Raw genomic sequence first — 16,003 nt, forward strand, 5'->3', positions numbered from 1 at the left:
TAAAACCCTACCTCACACCAATGACATTCGCAATGGCTGAAGGGAATTGAAGTTTTCACATGCAATTTCCTAATTCACAAGCTGTCACGGGCCTAATTACTTAATGATACAAAATATAAGCACAATACAAAGTAAGTCGCCGTGGATAAGGGCGTCTGCTTATAAATAAATAATAATAATGATACACCACCTTTACAGGGGCCGGATTAAAACCATTGGGGGGCCGTATTTGGCCCACGAGCCTTGAGTTTGACACCCCTGTCGTAGATGGTAAAAGCGAGTAAGTGCAGGCGTGATTAAGAGCGAAGGGAACGGAGGCATGGGGGAAATCCAAATAACTAAATCACAATAAAATAGTAACAAGTATTCCTAATCCTAATTGTAGGATTTAGTTTGCTCGCTTGCTACTCTTGTTACCTGTCATGCATTTTCCCCCAAAAAGGAATGTTTTGGCTCGCCTTCCAACCTGCCCAGCCTTTTACAGTGCATGAGCAGGGCCTTCCACGCTCCGCTCTCCCCAAGAGTATTACAAGGGAGGTGGACTTATCCAACAGAGCTTTCTCAGTTTTATTTGTTTATTAATTTTCTACAAATGTCTTGATTTTCATCAACATCTACACATGTTGCATGTGTAGATGAATTTATAATAATAATATTACTGCATTTTAATTGCAGGCTAAAAGGCTGCATATACTACACACACCCACACAATTTCATTTGAATTAAACTAATACCTAAAACAGAATTCTACACACAATTTAATTTAAAAGGAATTCACTATAAATAATACACAAAATGAAACCTTATCCCTAAATTATTTACAGAAGAATAAATATACTTCCTAATACTAAGCTGCTTTTCCAGAAGAAACAAATTAAACCAATAAACATAAATTCACCATAGGAAATTCATTTCTTGCAGCTTTCGATCTGTCAACACATTCCTGTACTTCCAGGAATATAGAGTACAAATACAAAGCAGCTTGGCCTCAGCATGTATACTATGAAGAAATAATCATATTTGCTTTATTTAATATAAGTAACAGATGTCATTCTACCTTAAGATAAATATTATCCCTTGCTTGGATGATGTAATTTGATTTATTTACTTTATTCATGTATATTTATAGTATTTCATGCTCTGTCTGTCAAGTCAGGAATGAAAACTATACAATTTTAATCAGATCTATAACATTGCTTGCACAGACTAAGATAACTCCACCCATAGCTGACAGAATTAGATCTGGTTAAATGAGAATTTGGCTATTTCAGTGTAAGCCTTTATAAACTACAGCCTGAAGCATAAGAGTAGTTGTAACTTTTTATATAATCGTCATTAGCCTTTATCGATCCACTACTGAATGAAGGCCTCCCCAAGATGTTTCCACTTGTTTCTATGTATAGTTTCTCTTTTCCAGGTCACGCCAGCAAAGCTGCTTATTTAATCTTCCAATCTTTTGTGGTTGTCTTTTTTCCTCACTTGGAAAACATAAGCTATACAATTGATCCCATCTTTGGTTTGTTCTTCTTGCCCTGTGTCTGTTCCATTGCCATTTTAACAGTGTCACTCTCTCTTCTTAGTATTCCAAGTATGCATCTTTCCACGCTTACTTGTATTCTTTTTCTGTGGTTTCTGTATGTGTGTGTTTAGTGACCACATTTCGGAACCATTTGTGAGCACTAATATATTTATAACACACACCTACCTTAAAACAGAGTGGCAAACACGGAGATTCAGAAAACCCAGAGGACTGAGAGCTGGGCTTACAATAAGAGGCCTAGGTTTCTGTATTTTCAGGCACTAGTTTTGGTTTTAACTGGTTTTAAGTAGTTCAAAAAGATTTATGATTGTGTTTTCATCCTTAATGATATGGGAAATAGATTTTTTTCTCAAAACATGAGAATACTTGGATTTTATGTAAAAAGCTTACACAGACATTATTAGAACACCATATGTCTTATGCAACCCCATTTTCTGCATGCTGTCCAGCTGTTGTATTGATTTACAAGGAAAGGCTTTGCTGGTCTTCAAAATAATACAAACAAGTGCAACAACAATACTACCAGGGTGAATGCATGCCATATTTATAAAAGGAAAACATTTCTTTTGGACTGGAACAAGGAAAGGGCTTGTATTTGGAGTGAAGTATTCAAAATCAAAATTCTAAAGTTTATGGAAATTAATACAAAGGGTACAAGCAGCATTTCTTAAATACTATCTGTGTTTTCTGAAACCTGTCTTCTGTACTTGTCACCCCAATACTTTCAATGAGACACATTAAGATATTGCCTGGTCATTTTTAACATAAATTTTAATGGTTGTCATTTACTTATTATGTGAAAGTATTCCAACAATGAACCTCTGGTTTAATATTTTCTCCCTAAACTATTTAGCTAATTGTTTTCGTAATGGAAATCTCTGGCGGTGCCGAGGTTGGCATAAAGTTGAAGATTCTAGAGAAGTCATTCATCTAAAACTGTCACAGCGAACCATCTGCTGAGGCAATATGGTTGGTCTCAAGAAAACAGATTAAGCGATTAGGAAATATTCATTCATCCTCTTTAGGAGAATCAAAATCTTATCAAGCCAAGCTTTCTTTCTAGATGGTCAAGAGAATGTTAGAGCATGATGGTAAATGGTTCGTGTAGGTGTGCCTGAGATGGCGGTTCGAAACGGAAGAGAGGACTGACTACTCTGTTATAAAGCCGATTCATTCTTTAGGTTTCTCCAACTAAAATGTATAACATCAAAGCACTTGCAGCATCTAATACAGTTCATAACATGACCTTCAGCATATTTTTCATGTGTGAAGAGCTTTTCTAAAATGCCAGCTGTACATGGGGATCAGGTGTTGCAAACTAGGACTTTTCCTTTATCTGTCACCTGCCTGAGACATTTCAATAGATATTTCTCACACTATTCAGCCAGCTTGACTTGAAAACCTTACATATTGCTCTGTGACTCAGTCATAACTCCTGTTGCTTTAGACCTCGTAGAAGTCATGCTGAGCTTTCATCTGTGTCAATTACTTGTAATGAGAATATTGCAAAACAACCTGCGGACTCATTTATCTGGAATGGTTGTCGTATATTCTATAAAACTAAGGGCCAGATTAAATCTAAATTTGACCCACCTGCTAATAGAAAACTATAGAACTGTACTCAGTTGCGGCTTCATTTTTAGTAAGATGCCACTTTCTTCTAATCGTAAATGTATCCACTATGATGTACAGGTTTGTAGTTTGCTATTAGCGGGTGGGTCAAAGTTTTGATTTAATCCGGCACTGAAACTTGGAACAGAAGTGATTTATTTACTAAATCAAAAGGCACTTTTACACTGCCATTTCTGGATCAAGATCAGTGGTGTCACAGCTACTCTGCCATTTGATCAGGATCAACTGCCAGCCGCCCCAAGTAAATTAAATTAAATTAGTAATTTATAACACAGCTACATGAAAGACTGTTGTTTTCTCGTTATGATTTATTCTCACATAACACATAACACACAAAAGCAACAGAAGCATTTTAAATAACAACACATTTTCTGTTAAATTTATTTTATTTACACTGAACAAATATAAACACAACGTGCAATGATTTCAATAATTTTACTGAGTTACAGTTCAACAAAATCAGTCAATTGAAATAATAAATTAATTAGGCCCTAATCTATGGATTTCAAATCACAGGTCTTGAGGGAGCGTGTGATTGGCCTGCTGACAGCAGGAACGGCCACCAAAGCTGCAGTCAGGTCCAGACCCTGGTGAGGACGATGAGCTGCAGATGAACTTCATTGATTTGTTTTCTGATGGTTTGTGCAGAAATTCTTTGGTCGTGAAAACCCACGGTTTCATCAGCCGTCCGTGTGGCTGGTCTTGGGTAATCCCACAAGGTGAAGGAGCCAGATGTGGAGTCCTGGGCTGGCGTGGTTACGCCAGCGATTGTGAGGCTGGTTGGACGTACAGCTAAATTATTTAAAAGTACATTTGCAGGCGGCTTATGGTAGAGAAATGAACATTCAGTTCTCTGGCAACAGCTCTGGTGTACATTCCTACAGTCGGCAGCCAATCACACTCTCCCTCAAAACTTGAAACATCTGTGGCATTGTGTTGTGTGACAAAACTGCACATTTTATAATGGCTTTTTATTGTTGCCAGCACAAGGTATACCTGTGTAATGATCGTGCTGTTTAATCAGCTTGTTGATATGCCATACCTTTCAAGTGGATGGATTATTTTCGCAAAGGAGAAATGCTCACTAGCATTTTTCTGTAAAATGTTAATGAAAATACACAAACCTAGGCCTCTTATTTTAAGCTCTCAGTCCTCCTTTGTGTTTTCTGTATCTCTGTGTTTGCGTCTCTGTTGTAGGTAGGTGAGTGTTTATATATCAGTGCTCACAATTGGTTCTGAAATGTGGTCACTAAACAAAAGAAATACAGAAACAACAAACAATACAAGGAAGAGTGCAAAGATGCATACTTGAAACAGTAAGAAGATAGATTGAAACTGTTAAAATGGCAATGACACAGGGCAAGAAGAAGTACAAACCAAAGATGCAAAACATAAGCTATGAAATGTATCCCAAGTGAAGATAAAAGATCTAGAAGACCACCGCATAAGAGATAGGAAGATGAAATAAGCAGCTTTGCAGGTGTGATATGTAAAATTGAAGCTGTAGATAGAAGCGAGTGGCAACATATTGGTGAGGCCTTCATCCAGCAGTGGATCGATACATGCTGATGATGTATGTATGTATGTATGTATGTCAGAAAAAATGCTTATGAAGAAATAGAAATACAAACTTCTACTACAGGTCTCCTATATTCGATGGTACACATCTCCAAACTCAATTTAGTCAGACCTTTAGCATCTGACAGAAAATAAATAACAGAGCCCAAACTTTTACTTCATAAACTAGTTATTAAGGTGACCATGCTATTGATCCAGTCCACTTTAAAAGGACACAGTGCACTGATCAATAAAATAGTCTGAAAAAACTGTTTATAGCATGATATGTCTTACTGTGAGTTTTGCCTTCCGAAACAGGTGCAGGATATCTTCAGAGGAATGCAGGGACCTATTAGTGTATAGAGTGTTAAAAATGGTTAAAACTGACTGTCAATTCCATAAAACGCAAGTTGAGGTATCTTACACTGCAGGAGTTTACTTGTAACGTGGTTTTGCAATTGTCACATTTTGACACTTTCATGCGTCTTTAGTCAAGCATAAACGCCTACTTTTTCTTTGAGTTAAAGAACGTATATCCATGCATACATATGTCCACAGCATTCTTATCTAAATTGTTATGGTGTCCTGTCTATTCCAGGCATGTTTGACATTTTGTCTAATCTTGGCGAAGGCTTGTGAGCTTAGTCCAAAGCTTATCAGTTTCTCAAAGTGTAGTTGTTTTCTTTCAAAATAGGCAGGTTTCATGGCGTGGTGTCACAAAACGGGGGTGTTAACATTTCTCCAAGGGGTTTTCTTATTTCCTCAGTTTTCTCTCTTTGTATAGCTACCAGTCTTTCTGAATCTCTTGTTTGTGTGTTGGGCTCCATGATTAGGGTTGATTTGCACTGCACATGTAAGATTCATATCCCTCTAGCCCTCACTGTTCATCTTCCACAGTTCTCCAGATTTTAATGTGTTTTTGTTTGTTTTTACTTTTCTTCTTCAATATATGTTAAGTATCGAAAATGTGTCACAAAATCTAAACATTCATAGTAATAGCAAGATCAGTTGAGGTGAGCCTTCACATGTAATAGTAAATGCTAGCAAAATGATACTTCAGTGAGAATATTGGAATTACCATAAAATCTGATATTGCTCCGCTGGTTTAGTAACGTTTCTTTTCAGAATTGAAATTCCCTTACAGCAATAAAAAATATAGAACTTAGTAGTAGATCAAGAATGCTGTGGGTGACTTATTTCTTTACTTTGCCTGGAATGAGGGTGTTGCATAGTTTGCTTTTAAGTACAGTACAGCTTGTTTAATTAAAGATCTTGGATACAGATGGTTTTCATAAGAGATAAGATACTCTCCAGAGAGACAGACAGACATGAAGTATCCTGGATAAAGGGGAATGTGAAAAACATTCATACTATAACCTACAAATGCTTATATGTAAGGTTTCCCTAATTCCAAAGTAAATGATCTTTGATTTTTTCTGTAAACACTTGGCATAATTTTCAACATGAAAAGGATAGCTTTTGTAGCCTGTTACTCGGGAGGAATCGCTGATGGAGTCTGATTTGTTGTCAAATGAGACTCTTTGAAGCTATTCTTCTGAAATAATGTATTGGAATTGCCTGCATTATTTGTATTTCTCCTGGTAGTAGTTCCATAGTGTTTCTGCAAATATATGCCACTGGGAAGAATGGTGATTTGTGTCTTTGTGGTGGAAAGCACGTCAATGCTAATGGTCTAATATGTTGTGATGAGATCAAACGTTTCCCTCGCATTAGTGTTTAATATATTTTCAATGCAGAAATAAATGCACTTAAAACACAGATTGTTTTTAGAAGTCTCAGTTGTAAAGTGCTTGATGGCAATATGCTGTATTGAAAAATGCATACAAAATAAGTTGTCTTGATATTGGGTATATTGATATCATTTTTATGAATTGCCTTTCCAGAGATTATGCTATAACACTTGCACTATTTGAAAGCACCTAACTGAGTGGACAAATGACTTGGACAAAGATTTGATCAAATTCTGGAAATGGTTTGATTTAGAATCTATTACCTTCACGATCTTAAGCCCCTGAGTTCGCCTGAACCCAAACCTAGCAGACATCAGGGTTGGGGTCCATTCCATTTTGGAATTCGTTCCAGTTTCAGTGGAGACTATTATATGTCAATGGCCAAAAGAATTGGAATTGATACTTGGAATGTGTCTGAGAGAGGGAATTGGAATTGAAGTGGAATTGATCCCAATGTCAAGTGAATATAGATTAGAGTTATTGTTATCTTACTACATTGCAGTGCCAAACTGAGAGATCTGCTCATATCAAAATGTATATATTATATGCCATAACAAAATATTGTAACGGATATGGGAAGCTTGAGCCACCCATGCTGATTTAATATGCGGGCATCTCTGCAAGTGCTGCTGGAAGGTGGTCCCGAGGCTCCGTTAATTGGTCAACCTTTAATAATTGTTGGGGGTTCATTGTGTTCTGTGTTGTTGTGCAGTTGTTTGTTCCCTCCTGTTCTGCATGTTTGTTTTCTGTTTGGATTCCCCCCGTGTTTTTGGCTGATCGTGCTCTGTGTGGCCCCGGCGTTTCGCTTGTCTTCATCAGTTCTTTTCCATGGCTAGCACTGCCTTCGTAGAAATAAAAGAGGACGTTTACCTCAATTTGGTGTTTGACTCCTTGTTTGGACCCACAAGGGTTTAGCAGTACCAAAACTCTTACAATATGTAGCATCAACCATAAATGTAAACATTGAAATGGAACATACTGATTTAAGTGTCTGTTTCGTGTTAGTGGTGTGAATTCAGCCTTCTTGTTCTACCGGTTCTATTAATTCAGTTTGTTTTGTTTTTGTTATTTAATTACACAAATGCACACACACACTTTAATTTACCACACATTTCCTCTGATCCTAAGGTTGTACATCTTTGTAAAAAGCATTTTATTCTGATATTTGAATTTCTACAAATGAAAACAGCATAATTATCGGGGGGTTTAGGATTTTCATTTTTACCTATTAGGACTACTCTGCAGTGAATCAAATTAGTTGCATTGCTAAAAAAAAAAAAAATGCTCTTTTTAAAATGTCCTTTTTAATTGGATTAATGTAGGAGAAATTAATGGTATCCTATTTAAAGCCTTTTTTATGTACATAACCCGGTCTGCTTTATTAGCTGAAGTTTGAATTCCCCCAAGTACAGACGCATTTTCATAGCTCTCTCTTTGAAGACATTGTAAGACTCCTCTCAGATATAGATATATATATTGCAACACATACAAATTAGGTGTTTCGTGCAAAGTCTACATAAATGTCTTGATTTAACGCTTGCATGAACATATTAATGCAAAAGTGATTCTGAGTGATCTTCTATATGGGGAGAGATCCTAGAGAGATTAGATACAATGGATAACAAGGAGGAAAAAACTTTGAGGTCTACTTGCCCACTAAGCAGTTCATTCTATGGGATTTCCCCCCCTCCCCCCTCCCAAAATTGCATTTTTCTTGGTTTATTGATGGTAAATTATATGGAAGTTAAAGTTCATGTGACAAAGCACCACTGTCTTCATGGTGTATCCGTCATGTTTCTTCCTCCGTTATGCATAAGATTATGTATCTTTCCAAAAAGTTGCTGTGCGTTGCTTTCTTTATTTTACAGGACTTTAAATATTAAATGTCTTATTATATTTATCATCTCGCATAAGGATTGACATCTGAGAGCTTTACCATCCACTTTAAACTAAAGGAGGTTGTTAAAGCAGTTCTTGCAGTACTCTTTTGTTTTGCAGCTCTTTTATTATTGTATTTATTTCTTGGCAAACACCCTTATCCATGACAATTTACAGGTTACATGAGTAATTTGGAAAAAAATAAAAAAATAAAAAATAAAAAAAAAATTGCAACAATGGAGTACACATTTAAAATCAAGCATAATACAATTTACAGTGCATATGTTTAAATATACAGTTAATGTAAAATTCGAGTCGTCCATCCTAGTTCTAATAAGTAACGGGTGTGGACGGGATGTAGTGAAGTCCTAGGTATGAGCTGAAGGGAAGGGGGCATTGGGGAAATCACAAATAGACAACAGAAGTTCTGGTGATGTATGAGTAAGCGGCATAATGAAATGGTTATATAAAGTGCAAAATTACTGAAATTGCTGAATAGTGCAGGAGAATAACCTGCTGAACTACAAGCACAGTCTGTACAGAAGTCTTGAGTAATTGCCGGTAGTTGCTGATAGTAGTTGGCTTACCAATCCTGGGAAAGTTTAGTGAAATATCTGAACGAGTGACCAGGTACAAAGAAATCCTGCAAATTCTATGAATACCTTACAACACGGATGCTTACATAATATAATGTGTGAAAAAACGAAATTGGCCATGAATAAGAAGCAGAAGTTCGTTGAAATGCATTATTGCATAGTGAATACCGCCTGTATCATCACAATTGACATAATGAGAATGTTGCGTCGCAAAATAAGAATGTTTGATTGGACGAACAAATGTTAACCTGGCAATTTCCGATGCAGTGGATGATTTGTTTTAAGTGGTTCTTTTCCACTGAGTGTTAAAATCTCTTTTAATATCTAGATAAGGTATGTCATTGTAATGCCCAAAAAGTCCATTACCATTCAAGTAATTTCCACCTGTCTACTAAACTTATTCAGGAAGCAGTCAATTTAGTAGTTGTTAAATGCCATTTCATAATAAATCATTATATTTTCATTTTTTTTTTTTGTAGGTGCTCCAGTATTTTAAGTAGTAATCGTCATTTGAAATGTGCAAGAATAAACTTTTAATTGATGGCCTTAAACATAGACCTTCATAAAAGCATCACTGTACCTTTATGTTACAGTTTTAGGCATTTCTGTGGGAATTGGCCACCCTTTTTGAAAGTGTTTTTTGTATAACTCACGTTTTCTAATCCTGACTAAGTTAATTACAAACTCTGTTGGCTCAATTTTACATTTTGGGCAAGGTGCCCATCATATTAATTTAGAGTACAGAGATCAGTTTGCCCATAGTGGAGAATAGAGACCTTTAACTTCTAACAGCTGGTATTTCTAATTCAGAATGCATGGTGTACATTTCAGATTGTGTGATTATAGACCACATATTCTTCTTTAATCAGTCTCCCCCTGATTAGATTTGTCAGTATTTATCACCAATTAGCTCTCAATGAACTTTTAAACTAACCCATATTGTGTGTTGCCTGAACTCAACCAGTCAGTGCAGCTACTGAACCACAACGCTACTGCCTTGCTTCAGAAACTAGCAAAACAACTGACAACCATTAGCACGTTCCAGGTTGTAAGCTTCACGTGAATTACCTGCGTGACAAACACAGCATTGGAAATCGTTCAAAAGTGCATACTATCTGCTACCAGCTATTGGAAATCCAAGCGTTTTAACAGCCTCCACTTTATAACTTCCTGCATGAAGAAGTTTTGATGCCTTTTATTTTCAGAATACATTAAATAAAGCATAATATAAAGTTTGTAATCGTAAGGTTCTGGCACCAGACAAAGCTACTCACTAAAAAAATCAAGTTATTGAAGTATCCCCACTTTTTTATGGTCATTAAAACCATACAAAATTATTATTCTGATCATTTAATTTGTTCAGGTTGGTGTTCATTTCTCGTTGCCCTTCAGTTTCAAGCATCTGTTTTTTCTCTGGTATGGGCCAGATGATAAAATAAATTTAAAAAGATGCATGTACTTGTTTTAGATCAGTCATTATATGGTTAAATCTCTAGCAGACCACAATCTTTTGTATCCAGACATGATTTTACCACTTAAACCACAGCAGACATTCCTCTGTGATCTGTGTTGGTCATTGGAGGAAAGGTGTTGGACAGAATGTCCTTTCAATGTTTTTTTTTTTCCCAGAATGGTGCCAGAGATGGATGTGCAATTCAATTCTTTGTTTGTTTTACAGAGGCAAGTTTTGTCATACGTTAATCAGTTTGGCACATAGAAATGTAGGCAAAGTCATAGTGTATCATTACACACATTACAGTGTTTCAAGCAAGAAATACCAAATGCAAAATGCAGAAATTAACTTTTAATACATGGCTAGTAAACCTGACATTTGTTTTCTATTTATAATAAAAAGGCTTTCTGTTGTATATATGAAGTTCAGTGAAGACTGACTGTTGCAAATATTATTCTGGACCTATACATCTTTGCATTTATTCCATGAAACGCAAATCATCATATTTCAGCTGTCAGATGGACAATTTTCTCTGTCTGATTCTTCTGTAAAGCTCATGGTAATAGCCTTGAAAATCAAACTTCTAAATCTGATAATTTGAAATCACTAAGGTTTATAATAATAATTCTCACTGAAACATAACTGGAATATGGAATGTTGCATGAAACCTTTGTTTGTAACAACGGAATCTCAAGGAAACATGGCATTTGTAAAAAATATTTCAACTTAGAAAGTTAAAATTACTACAAAACAAGATTTAGAATCAACAATTTTTTTGTGTGTGTTCAGATAACATTTGAGGGGAGGCGGTCTGTTATTTATCTTTTATATAATTATTCAAAAGCAAACCCATTGTTAGAGACAATCAAATTTAATCATAATATGAATGAGTTTCCTTTGTAGATGGTGGGGACTTGCGTGATTAATGTTGAGGGGAGGAATTAATTCTAACTGTGCATTTCTAAACTAAACATATTAAATGTTTCATTTTGGGAGAGTAGTCTACAAAGACAGCAATTAACCTTTTGGTCTGTTGCAAGTATGTTAAGTATTTGCATTGGTGTATTGTTTATATGCAATGAAACATTTTTCAATTACATTTACTATAATTGCAAACTATTTTATAAGGCCAGCATACTAAAAGTAGCACGTCTGTAAAACTAAGGTAAATATCTAAAATAAAATAAATAAAATAACACTGGAGAGTTTAATGTTTTTTTTGATGGAAAGCATTTACCACTGTGGCTTTTTGTTTGTTTATGTGTTGCGTTTGATTATTTATATATATAATATATTAGAAAAATGTCTCTGGTAATGTACAGTAGAGCTAGTTCAGTATTATTTAGAAGTCCTTTGTTGATTTTAAAAGCCATCTTCTCACAATCTGTTATTTATACATTCGGTAGCTTTTAACATAAATTGCACACATTCTGTGGGAGTAGGCCTCCATTTTTCCTTACTTTGTTTCTTTTGGCTAATTTAAACTTTATTCTAAATTGGCGTCGCATTGTAGACCTGAGAATTAAGTTGACCTTGTAATGCTAGCTAGAACAATGTGAGCTGTGAGAGGAGGGTGACTTCATATGCAGCCTCACAGATATTATTAAAGGCAAAGATCCAAAAACCACCATGAAATGATGTTTGTGCATTTGCAAGTGCACTTTGGGCGGGAGCCACAGCTATAAGAAATGATGTTTTGGCAGGCTCTGTTAGATGTCGGGCCGTATTGTATTAACAAAGACAAGACCAAAAAGTGCTCATTAATGGAGATCACTGCAGCAGCAAAAAGTCAGGGAAGGACATAGGAGAGGCAGGTATTGAGGTAGACCACGGATTTTAAAACGGTTCGTCATCTTTTTCCATATGACATATACAAAATACAAGGTCCTGAAATTTCCAATTTTCCAAAATAATCCTATGTGCTGAAATGTTATTTTTTGTAAATAAATCCTAGTCTGATTTCACTGGTCATAGAGCATAAGTAACATATTTCCTAACATCATGGATTTGAGCATATGTATTTGTTGTGGTGTATGAGAGAGATACATACCACTCTTCCAGATTGATTGTCATAAAAGTGACTGAAATTAAAACAAATTGAACCTGTTGAAATTGTGAAAACCAAGCATGTATGCTCCTGCAGTTCTTCATTGTGGATAGCAGAATAACTGCAAAACGATGCAGTTGGCAATGCCTGTCAGTTGTGTTACTGTATCTACGGCTGTGGAAAAACAAAAATGCTGTCTACAACAACAGAGGATATTGATCCACACTTTAAATTTTGTGCAAGTAAGCAATCCAGCTGATTTGTATTTATTATTTTCTTTATGAATGTTGGATTGTTTATTTGCACAAAATCTCCACTGCACGCCGTCTTCACTGATTTTCCCACAGCCATGGACACGGTAACCTTCATGCTGTCTATGGAAACTATAATTCATACTGGGGAATAAGACCGTGCAAGGCTAACACTCGATTGATTTGATGATAATCACTGGAGTTGCCATGGACAAGACCGATCCCGTCGCTTCGTTTTTTTTTTTCCCCCGTTATCCCAGTAGTTATGACTGCAGGAGCATGCTTGATTATGACTTCAGCCATTATTGGGAAGTTTCAATTTGAACAGATTTTGAGTTTTATAAGCTGCTTATGACAGAATCGATCAACATAACACACAATGATGCATCAAACTGATTTGATGGCGCTACGTATGCATTAAACTGGAGGTTTCTACCTAAAGATTGTGTTTAAGACATGCACACATCTAATAAAACATTGTGAGAGGTTGGAGGATATGGTATTTTTGCTTTTATTATTTAACTCACTATAATGTTCTGCATTGTGGGTGTTTGGCTGCTGCATTCCAAACTTTATTCGCACATTCCATGCAGGCCGATTTTTCATTCCCGAGACAGGGTTGCACCAAAGGCCATTTCCCATCAGAGAGGTAAGGCCGGACCTTTCAGTAAATTAGTAAAATTAACACTACTTTTTCCACTGTTTCTTTTTGGTTTTGAAGGCAATGGTCAATGCTATAAAGCAACACAGTAAAAAAACAACAACAAAAAAACATACTATGCATACAAAGCAAAAGCATGTTTTTATTAAGCAAATGAAAATAATTAAGCTTTGTATACAGAATGTATATATAACTTGAAAACTAGATAATGGGAGTTAGTAGCAGAGGTTTTGAACTCCAGTAAATAATACAAAAGTGTGTGGGTTTGTTTTAACCTAGTATGTGCATGTTGTGTTTTCAAAGTAAACTGTGTAGACTGCACTACTTAATGTCTGCTTGTTCTTGTTTTTTTCCTAAATGATGCAGCTGAAAATATTAATGTTGTGTAACTGTCGCTCTTTAATAATGTACAATTCATGAAATATGCATTGTTTGGCAGCATGGCATTAGTGAATCACTTGAATCAACAAAGTTTTGTTTTGAATCATTTCCTGTGATTTGGCTCTTCATATAAAGTTGTGTATAAAAGTTATTAGGCAAACGGCAAACCAATGACTAAGGCATAAAATCATTAGCAATCCAAGATGCCTTAGTCAATTTTAAATATTAAATAAGTGCTTAGAATTATTATTTATTGTTAATGGAAGCATAATCTGTTTTCTTTATGTATTCAAAGCAGATTTGCTATGCATATTTTAAATATTGTATTAATTTGGGAATAAGAGTATAAAACAATTTCCTATTTTGTTAATGCAGAACTTGTTTATATAGTGCCTGTTGTATCTGAGAATCCCTGGAGTTTTTAGTCATACTGCATCCTTTGAAAAACAATAGTTTATCATCCTTTAGGCTGGAATTGTGTTGATTTGACTGCAAAAATGATCTGAAATGGCAAAGGCGTAGGGAGTGAGACATTTAATGCAAATTAGATTAAATGAATCAATTGTATATTTTGTTGCACTAATTTAAGTAGATTTGTTTCTCTCAGCTGGACTCTTGATGGAAGTGAAATGCACAGATGGCTCTGAAATTAGAAAACAACAGTTTTCTTATGGATATAACTTTTAACATCAGAGACTCGTGTCTGCAATGTCACAAAGGCTGAGTTCTCTCATCTCCACAGCTCATACTCCTTTTCGGTCAGATTCTTTGAGGCAAGCTGTAATCACTTGTAGATTGGATTATTTTAATGCGCTTATTTCGGGTGTTTCAAGAGAAGTCCTTAGAAGGTTGCAAGGTCTTTAGAGCACTGCTGGTTGTGTTTCAACATACCTGATGATCATTTCTTGTCAGTTTCCACCCAGCTCTGGCTACCTGTGGTATTTTGAACTGATCTTGCATACTTCCAAAGCCTAGAATAATTGTGCTGTTTCTGTTCTTCTTTAGAACCTGCTGTAGTGTAAACCTTTTAAAAGATAGTAACTATTCGATTTTAGGCTTCTGCAGGCAAAGTTATGGTGCACATGTGAAGGCTCTTGTGTCTAGATCGAAGAGGCTTTAACCGAGAGCATTCTCCTAGTCTGATAATGCTGTATCAGAGACTGCAAGTTAAGGCTGATGTTTTGGGAAATAAACCACTTTGAAATCCCTGGAAAAAGGCTTTCACTGCTGTGGAATTTAGTTGGAAGGGAAAACCGAATCAAACCACGTTTACATTTCGACTTGTGGTGATTATCTTCTGTACTGTACATGCTTGTGGCCCAAGATTAAGGAGAAACCGACCTCCCTTGCTGACAGCCCTATTGATTATGGTTTTTACATGTTTTGAAATCTGTTATAAATGCCGTGGGTTTTCGACTTCATTGGATCTGGTACAAGGCATGATGCAATGTTGATGATCTACAGATTTTATAGAAATCTGTCTAGTGTTTCGTCGGACACTTTATTTTAGATTTTACAGGGCAATTACATTCATGAAAGATGATAGCGGTTTGGTCGCTCTGTAATGTTACTGTTCCAGCAGTAAAATACATGCATACATAAGGACATTTATAATTGTAATACAATAGTAGACCTTGGAGATGAAAGATGGGATGAAGCTAAAGTTATAAAAGCAAGTGGGTCAATCCTGCCTTTTTGTCTTAATCTGGGATGAACTAGTCGATCTATTTTTTCATCATTATCTTTATTTTTTTTTACTGCTGTGGTGTATTTCACAGATATTTAAAACCACTGAAGGAAGGTGTAAATGACAGTTTTCAGTGTACCAGAGTTTAAAAAAAATCTCAACATTGCCAGCCAAAACAGTGTCCAGAGACTCCGGACTCCTGAGTAGTTAAGGATTAATTTCGAACTAAGTGTTATGCTGGTTCCCTTATCATTCGTACCTACATTGCCCTTCCAGTACAGTCTTTGCAACAGTCTGCCCCTCCTCCCTGCGTGTCTTGCCCAGCATTCGTCTTGGTTGTCCTTCTCTGAGCTCTTTATCTCCTCATGTTCTGCCTTGTTAAGACCACATTGTCTGCCTCTTGTGTTTGGTTCTAGTGCCATGAGTTCTTCATCTGTTTTTTTTCTTCATTCTTGGTAACCAGAAGCAAATTCCTTTTATCTGTTGAGTCCAATTTAAGGAAAAGGAGGAGGGGTGAATTATATGGTCTGCTAGCACATCTGCAACACTCATTTCAATTGAATATAGTA

At 36.0% G+C, this 16,003-nt stretch overlaps 1 protein-coding gene across 3 annotated transcripts in view; it reads left to right on the plus strand.

The window, feature by feature from the left end:
• The window catches only part of LOC136755360 (EGF-like repeat and discoidin I-like domain-containing protein 3), a 195,649-nt gene that overhangs the window by 16,137 nt on the left and 163,509 nt on the right, over nucleotides 1-16,003 (plus strand). The window lies entirely within an intron of this gene.

This window comes from Amia ocellicauda, chromosome 8 (genome assembly GCF_036373705.1).
Source record: "Amia ocellicauda isolate fAmiCal2 chromosome 8, fAmiCal2.hap1, whole genome shotgun sequence".
Lineage (NCBI taxonomy): Eukaryota > Metazoa > Chordata > Actinopteri > Amiiformes > Amiidae > Amia > Amia ocellicauda.